At 40.6% G+C, this 9,165-nt stretch overlaps 1 long non-coding RNA gene across 1 annotated transcript; it reads left to right on the forward strand.

Moving 5' to 3' along the window:
- Nucleotides 1-5,571: 5,571 nt before the first annotated feature.
- LOC103609760 lies at nucleotides 5,572-8,520 on the forward strand. Its single transcript, XR_552162.1, has 3 exons — nucleotides 5,572-5,738; nucleotides 7,759-7,838; nucleotides 8,444-8,520. It is a non-coding gene; the product is annotated as an uncharacterized LOC103609760 (long non-coding RNA).
- Nucleotides 8,521-9,165: the final 645 nt, after the last annotated feature.

The following is a 9,165-nucleotide window of genomic DNA, read 5'->3' on the forward strand; positions in this document are numbered from 1 at the left end:
TGAAATTTTTTGAAGTTGTGAAGAAAAGAAATTTGAACCTAGAAATTTATATCTAGTGAAATTCTCACTCAAACTTGAAGAAATGAGAAAAAAATATTCTGGGATTTGCAAAGCTTTAGCAGGCATGCTACGCAAAGATCTGAATTAAAAATGCTTTTGGAGGAAGTTACTCAAATAAGGAGACAAATCCGAGAGGTGCTTCGAGAGATATGAGAAGTGAAGGTGATCAAAGATCTTGGTAAAGGCTATTGTCTTAAAAAAGAAAAAAGAAGTCTAGGACAAACAAAAGAGAAAGAGACTGCACATACTTAAGAGCCCTAGAATTAAAATCCTAATCCAGACAGTATCAGCATGAGGGGTGGGTTGGGGTGGGGAAATCAAAGACGCATGAGAGTATTAATGTACTTATTTTAGGGGGAAACTATAATTACTGATTTGTGTGAGCTATCAATAGGGATACAAAATTTACTCTAGGAACGAAATAAAATGTATAATTTTTCAACTAACAGAAGAAAACCTGATCTATCCAATGGAAAACTGAAAAGGAGAAAAAGTGAAACAAACAAATGAAAAGTACAGTAAATGGAAAATACAAAATAAGATGGTGATAAGAACAAACCTAAAGGTAATAGCAATTATAAGAAATGGAAATGGGTTAAACTCATCAATTAAAAGACAGAGATTCTCATATTGGGTAAGAAAACAAGATCTAATAATACATATCCTAAGAAGATACACTTAAATTAAAAAACACAGAAATATTGAAAGGAAAAAGATAGAAGAAGATATAGCAAAAATAAACGTATTAAAAAAGATATACCAGGCAATATCAATTGAGATAGCAATCTTAATATCTGACAAAATAGAAATTAATGCAAAAAACATCATAAGGAGGGATATTATATACAGGTAAAAGGAAAAATTGGACAAGAAGGTAAAGTGATTATAAACATATAGGCAACAAATAATACAGTTTTGGCAGCACAGCACATAATATAAAACTGGAATGATACAGAGATACAGAGACCGGCATGGCTCTGCACAAGGATGACACACAAATTTGTGAAGCATTCCATATTTTTCAGATATGTAAGATGAACAAGTCTAGAGATCTAATGCACAATGTGAGGACTAAAGTTAATAAAATTGCATTGTATTAGGGATTTTTGCTAAGTAAGTATATTTTAGGAACTATCTAAGAGGGTAGATATGTTAATCTGCTTCACTATATTAACCATTGTACAACCTATTTGTATCTACATGTATTTATGTATCTATATGTCCCATAGCATTATGTCATAAACCTCAAATATACACAATAAACATGATTTTAAAAAACTAAATGAATAAATGAACAGGGGGAAAAAACCCCAAAGACAAAATACATCAAGTGACAGAACTGCGGGAAGAAATATATAAGCCAACAATTGTAGTTGTAGATTTTATTACAATCATTTCTGAAACTGACAGATCAAGCAGAGAAAAATATGCAGAAAAACTGAAGAATTGAATAATATAATTAATAAGCTTTAGCTTATATAGTATAAGTTTGAGCTTATATTGAGCTGTATATGGAACTCTACAGTGAACACATTCTTGTTAAGCAGAGGGAGCATTTATGACCATGAATTAGGCTATAATAGAAGCTTCAGTAAATTCCAAAGGATCAATATTACACAGACTAGGTTCTTTGATCATAATGCAATAAAACTAGGAATGAACAAAGTCAGGAGAGCTAAAAAGTTACATATATTTGGAAACTAACACATTACTGTATAACTCTTGGATTTAAAAAAGTCATCAAGGAATATAAGAAATGTTTAAAACTGAATAATAATGAAAACACTACATAGAAAATTTTGTAGGACACAGTGAAAGCTGTAGAGCAAAATTTACAGCTTTAAATACATTTATTAAGAAACATGAAATGTGACAAGTAACAGACTTAGCACTTGACTCAAGAAATTAGGAAAAAAGCCACAGAGCAAAATAAAAGAAACACGAGAGAAGAGAAATAATTAAGAAAACGGCAGAAATAAATGAAGTGGAGATGCCAATGTTGATGCCAGCAACAAGGAGATTACTAAACCCAAAGGCTGGTTCTTCACAAAAAATTAGTAAGATAAATAGATCTTTAGCAAGAGGAACCAAGGAAAACAGAGAAGATACAAATAAATGAAATATGGAATTAAAGAAGGGGGAGGGAATAACTATAGGCACAATAAAATTTAAAAATAATTTCAAAACATTATGATCAAATGTGTACTAATAAACTTGAAAACCTAGATGGAATGTAAACATCCCTAGAAAAATATAAAAATCCGAAGGTGGTACAAGAAGACACAGAGAAACTGAAAAGGGAGTCAAAGAGCTCACCTCTCAAAAAAGTCCAGACTTAGATGTTTTTACATTTGAGTCTCTCAAAATGTCAAGGAAAAGTAATTTCTGTCTTATGCATGTTGTTCCATAAAATATTAGATCAGAAAATTTTATGAACATAGCTGCGAAAAATCCTAAATAAAAATATTTGCCAGTTGAATCTAACAGTATATTAAACATTAATACTTTATAAAATATAATAAAGGAGCAAAATTGTGATTGTTTCAATAGATACAGAAAAAGTTTTTGATAAGGTTCAACATTTTATAATAAAAATTCTTAGTAAGTTAGTAAGACAAGGTTAGATAGTAAAATCCTACTACAACAATTTTATTTGATGACAAAATTTTAGATGTACTTATTCCCTTTAATATTGGGATCATGGAAAGGATGCCTGCAGTCACCATTATTGTTAAACATAGAACTAGATCCTTAAATGAGATTCATTATTAATATAACTTACCTACACACATAATTTCAAAAAGTCAACACAAACCAGAGAATCAAAGATCTGCTATGAAGCAAACCAAATTGTGATATGATTTTGAGCAACTGATGGAGTATAAGAAGGGGATTTCACTTTCCCTTGGTGATAGGAACATTCTCCTTTGAGGGGCCTTAACCTCATGAAAAAGGAAAGATAATTCTAGAAGACTACTTGAATTTTCAATTAAAGATATTCTGAGTCATAAAAAGTCAATATGATACCTAACTGTATTGAAAAAGGAAATAGATTATATTAAAACATTATTTTGATGTAAAAAAATAGAACTAGAGATCATGGTCAATGCTCTATGGAAAGATAAAGAAGTAAGGGGGGTAAGTATTAGAAAGGAAGAGATAAAACACTTCTTTTTGTAGATAATATTCTTATATATATAAGAAAAACAGAATCAATAGACAAACTATTGAAACCAGAAAGAGAGTTCAGCAATGTTGTCAGATAATAGAGGTATTTACAAAGGAAATAAAGGCATTTCTCTATGCCAGCAATAATCAACTAAAAAACGTAATAAACGTAAGATACTGCTCACAATAACACCAAAACCATGAAGTATCTAGGAAATAATTAAGAATACATAAGATTTCTATGTAGAAAACCTAAAAACTTTGGTAAAGCATGGTAAATAATTTGAACAGATGATTTAATATCACAAAAAATCAACATCTTCCAAAGTTAATTTTTTGGTTCAATGTAATCTCAATCAAAATCCCAGTTGGGTTTTGGAAGAACCTGGCAAACTTACTTTGAAATGTATCTGGAAGAATAAAGGTCCACGTATTGGTCAACTTAAAAAGAAGATTAAGAAGAGAAAACTTGTCTCACCAGATATTAAGACAGATGGAAGAGCCATATTAATTAAAGCAGTGTGGTTTCAAGAGTAGACACATAGACCTCAATATACAATAAAAGGAAAAAAGATGATTACTTAGTAGTTTGATTATAGAAAAAGTGGCTTCTCACATGAGAAAAATAAAACTGGATCCCCATCTAACACCACAATGTGAAAGATATAGCTATAAAATCAGAAAATGTAGGAGAACATATTTATAACCTAGTGGAGGGGAAATACTTCTTTAAAAAATCTTGAAAGCACATAAGGATTAAAGACATCTAGTCAATGAGGGACGCCATGGATCCAGTCAATACATGACAGACTGGAAGAAGGTATTCTCACCTAAAACCAACAGGAGTTGCTATCTGGAATATTCAAAGAACTCTTGCAAATCAATAAGAAAAGGACAGCTATCTCAATAGGAAAAAAGGGCAGGGGATATGGATAGGCAATTTGTAAAAGAGGAAAATTTACAAGGCTACAGGCATATCAAGAGATGCTCAAACCCATTAGTAGTCAGAGAAATGTAAATTAAAACAAAAACGAGGTACCACTGTTGGACTGGTGAAGATCAGATAGCTGGGAAACACCGGGTAGAGATGAGGATGTGGGCGTTAGTAGTCAGAGAAATGTAAGTTAAAACAACAACGAGGTATCACTGTTGGACTGGTGAAGATCAGATAGCTGGGAAACACCGGGTAGAGATGAGGATGTGGGCACAGGAATCCTCGTGCACTGCTGGTGAAGTACAGGCTGTGGCAGTTCTGGGTAGAATTAAGTGTATGCACACCCAGTGAGCCAGTGACCCAGATCCTGGTGTATATCCCAGAGAAATGTTCACACAGGCCCCAAGGAGCAATGCATGAGAATATTTCTTGGTTGGGGGGAGTTGGAGGTGAGTGGGCAGGTGAGATGTGTAGGGGGACCAACTCCTCCTGGTTTTTCCAGGACTTTCCCAGTTTTAGCACTGAAAGTCTGCTTCCCAGGAACCCCCTCAGTCCCAGGCAAACCAGGATATATGTTGGATGTACTCCATTGAGTACTATATGATACAGATGGAACTTAAAAACACTGCACAGTAGAAAAAAGTATGACACAAAATGAAATATACTCATATAACATTGCCATTTAAGTAAACAAACATCGTATGCTCACACCAGTACAAAGTTTGCAAGAATACATAAGAAACCAAAAGATACACATTAAACACATTGGAATGGTTGTATATGCCAGAGTGGAGTTTAAAGAGAATACATACAGAGGTACATACACAAAAACAAGAGTGGGGCCTTGTAGGGACCAATGAAACAATGTACCATAAACTGAGGCAAATGATTTATTTAGATGCTCAAAAGAAGCTTTCTGGGACAGCACCGTACGTGTGTGTGTCCCAGTGTCTCCATCACAGGAAGCTTCTGGTGGTTGAGGTGGGAGTGGTACCCCAGTGGCTCTTACAAAGGGTGAGGTGTGTGTGAGACCGGCATTGACTGAAGCCCAGGTGGGGGGTGAGCTGTGTGCATGCCCACCACCTGGGATTTGGGGCCAGTGTGCGCCCCAAAAGGGCAGGGAGGGGTGCTTGTCCCCCTCCGGGCTCAGGGCTGGAGGAGGGGCGTAAAGAGAGGCGTCCTGGGCATCCTACCTCATTGAAGGCAGCCACGTCCTCACAGTTCTCCATGTGAGCTGTGTACATGCCCACCACCCGGGATTTGGGGCCAGTGTGCACCCCAAAAGGGCAGGGAGGGGTGCTTGTTCCCCTCCGGGCTCAGGGCTGGAGGAGGGGCATAAAGAGAGGCGTCCTGGGCATCCTACCTCATTGAAGGCAGCCACGTCCTCACAGTTCTCCAGGACCCGGGAGTGGAAGGATTGCCCTGTGCGGGGAGAGAGGAAACTCTAGTCAGGCCTGTCTAGACAACAGGCTTGGGGGCAGATGTCCTCAACCTGGTGGTCATCATAACAGCATTGGATCCACATTTCCCATGAACCATGGAAGCTCACAGCTCATGCAGCCCTCTCCAGGATAAGGTAAGTCCCCTATCATTTCTTATCTGACCCTCTCAGCAGCCCCATGAGGTAGGCAGGTCAAAGGCCATTAGCTCCATTTTACGAACCATGGAAGCTCGCAGCTCGTGCAACCCTCTCCAGGATAAGGTAAGTCCCCTATCATTTTTTATCTGACCCTCTCAGCAGCCCCATGAGGTAGGCAGGTCAAAGGCCATTAGCTCCATTTTACAAATGGGGATCTGAAAGCACAGGGCGTCCCAGGCTGGACAGAGCAGATGTGGGCCCAGAGCCCAGGGCTCTCTTCTCCACCACGCTGCTTCCCCTGGGCCTCCCTCAGCCTCCTCTGCCGCCTCCCCAGCTCCCCGGGCTGTCCTGAGCCTTGAGGCCTTGACCAGAAGCCTGGTCCAGATGACAAGCCCTCTATTGATGGGGGTCTGTGGAACCCAGTCGCCTCCTGTGACTGGGTCTGCAGCCACCCCAGGTGCTCTTGCCCAAACCAGGCCCAGGACAATCAGTCAAATCCCAGATCACCGTCCCCCATGTGTGGTCCAAGGGCCTTCCCCTTCCATCGCGCTCATTGTTTTGGGGTCAGCCTTGGCAGAGGTTGAGGGGATGGGGTGGCGACGTGTAGAAGACACCAGCTAATTCAGTGCAGTCTGAGTAACATTTCCTGGAGTCCCTGATGTGCCAGGCCACATTGTGGGGACTCAGATAGAGGGATGGACAAAATGCACAGGGCCCCACCCTCAGGGAGCTGACAGTCTGGTAGCGGAGGCCGGGGAACCAGAACAGGTCACCAGTCCGATACCATGCAATACAGACCCCAAGATACAGTTTTGCACAAGATACAGAAATGGCACAGAGAAGGGAGGACAGATACTCTTTTGGGGGTGAGGTGGAGCTACATGGGAAGGGGTTGTAATTTCTGTGAGGAAGAACCCAGAGACAGGATAGGTTAAAAATAATCTATTGCTTAGGATTAATTTTTAATCCACTATTATCAATTCCACACCAAAAAAAAAAAAAAAAGTAGTATGTATAATAGGATCCTGTTAAAAAAACCACCAAACCCCCAATTACAAGCATGTATTTTGTATGTGAATAGACAAAGATCTCAAACCATTAAAAGTGAGAAGGAATGAGAAAATATTGAAAGCAGTCGACTTTTTACTGTATACAGTGAGTTTGAATTTTTCTCAGTGACTGTGCTTTACTTTTATAATTGAAAGAAAAATGCTTTTAAATCCTCACCAACCTAAATCAGCAGTCTATTTCATTGAAAGGCTATCTCTAGGTTGAACTCAGTCCCATCTGGGGCTTAGTTTGGGTTGGGCAGGGCTGGGGGCCCAGGAGAGGACTTGGCAAGGGGGAGCATGCTGTGCTTTCCTCCCCACAGAAAACCTGGAGGCCGGCTCGACCAGTGCCAGGCCAAGGAGGGGTTAGAGGCAGACCCCTTGGACCCTCCCCTTCGAAGGGGCTGCAAAGCAGGTTTGTTCCCTCCAGGAACCCACCTGGCTGCTCTGGCCTCGGTTGCCTCATCTGTTTAGTAAGAGATCTCCGGGGCCTGCATGGTTTTCATGACCCAGGAGCTAGTACTACTTCAGCACAGAGCTACCCCCTGACAGGGAGGGCAGGGGTTTGACGGTCTAGGAAGGGTGTGTGTGCGCGCACGTGTGTGGTGTTTGCGGCTGGAGGCATGTGGGGAGGGGCTGCATCCAAGATAATGAAGAAGAAGCTATAAAGCAGAAGCTATGTACACAGAAAACAGATGAGAAGTAGATGAGATGGGAAAGAAAGAATCTTTAGCACTAGCTGGGGATAAAACAAAACAAAAAATCCAGAAGAAAAAATCTCAACAACAAACCCCAAGGCAGCCAGGCAGGAGAGGAAAACATGAGAGAAAGTGCCTGAGCTCTGAGCTTCTTTTATTTTTTCCCACGGGTAACACACAACATAAATTGAGAATCAGGTGAACGTATTTGTGCTTTGGGCTTCCCCGAGGACCTGCCGCTCCGAATAATCAAAGGCCTTTTCATCCTAGGAGATCTTAATGAGCCTTGGATATGGCTGTTCTCAGGAGTCTCCTGGAGTGAAAGATTGAGCAGCCCAGCCAGATGGAAGGTAGGGAGGGGCCCTCCAAGGTGGTGTCAGGCTGGATGTGCACAAAGCACGAAGCTCACACCCTCTGCTGTTTGCTATCTCCCCTGTCCGTGTTAGGCCGGAGGTAAAATACAGTGAAATCAGCCACTGCAGAATTTATACATCAGGGCTCCGTTTCAAAAGGCACTAAAACCTCATTGGCTTAGGCCCCGGGGATTTTGACGTGGTGAGTATTTTCAGACAGGATGAGCTAAAATTTACCTCTAGACAATAAAAAAAATGTTTGCTGGAACAAATCAATCATGCAGTGGGAAGTCCAGCTTATTAAGACTACAGAGTGTCCTTAAGCATCTCTGAAGAGCCACTTTTTGGGAGGGGATGTACGAACAGTGGCAGGCATCATTTGGGCGGTCCTTTTCTATTCATGGGAACAGAGCCAGGGGACCCCCATCAGCCATTCCAAGTTATCAGTGGGGATTACTAATCCCATCTCTTGTTTCAAGTTCATTTCCACTTAACATCTACTCCATTCAACACCGGTCTCGTTGACATTTGAGCTTCATTTTAAATGGCTTTCAGACAAAACCATTACAAATCCCAATATGCAATCACCTTTCTTGCCACAGGGAAGATGGAGAATAAAGCTTGAGAGAAAATAGGGGTCGAAGGAGAAGGGGATCAGATGGGGAGAACTGAAGAGCATCCTCCTTTCTTCTGAGGCAGCTGCTCACAGGATAGCTGAGATGTTTGGTGTGAAATAAACTCCTTCCTGAGCCAATAAATGGAGTATGAATTGCAGAGTCTGTGCTCACAGTGTGATACGTGCCATGACATTGGACATAGTCATTCCCAACCGGAGGGACTCATGAGTCCAAAGTGTAGTAGATAGAAGTAACTTTTATGTCATTTACCTTTAAAAATCTCCATGCCACAGCTACCCTCCTAAATAAAGGTGAGCCCAGTGCTTCTTTCATTTCCTGTGATGCAATTTAAGGATACAAAACATTTCACCTGCACAAAATAGCTCTCTCTTCCAGTCGTTTCCCCGCTAGAGTCAGACCTTTGAGAAAAGGCTGCATGTAGGGACTTGGGCACTAGCCGGTGCACATTCATTCATGTCCATGGGCAAGAGGAGGGTCTTTCCCTGCTGGAATGTGTCAGCTCTGCCATTTGGCCCTAGTGGAGGGGAGTTGTGCAAAGATCATTTGAATCTGGATGCTGCCTTTAAGAGCTTATTGCCGGCTAGAAGGGAGATCTGTCAGACATGGAAGAGACCATTATATAAGGCAGAATTCAGTCTCTGACATGAAAATAGTATAAATAAAGAGAGAACACAGGAAAAGGAGAA

Source organism: Galeopterus variegatus, unplaced genomic scaffold (assembly GCF_000696425.1).
Source record: "Galeopterus variegatus unplaced genomic scaffold, G_variegatus-3.0.2 Scaffold10057, whole genome shotgun sequence".
In the NCBI taxonomy this organism is placed as follows: Eukaryota; Metazoa; Chordata; class Mammalia; order Dermoptera; family Cynocephalidae; genus Galeopterus; species Galeopterus variegatus.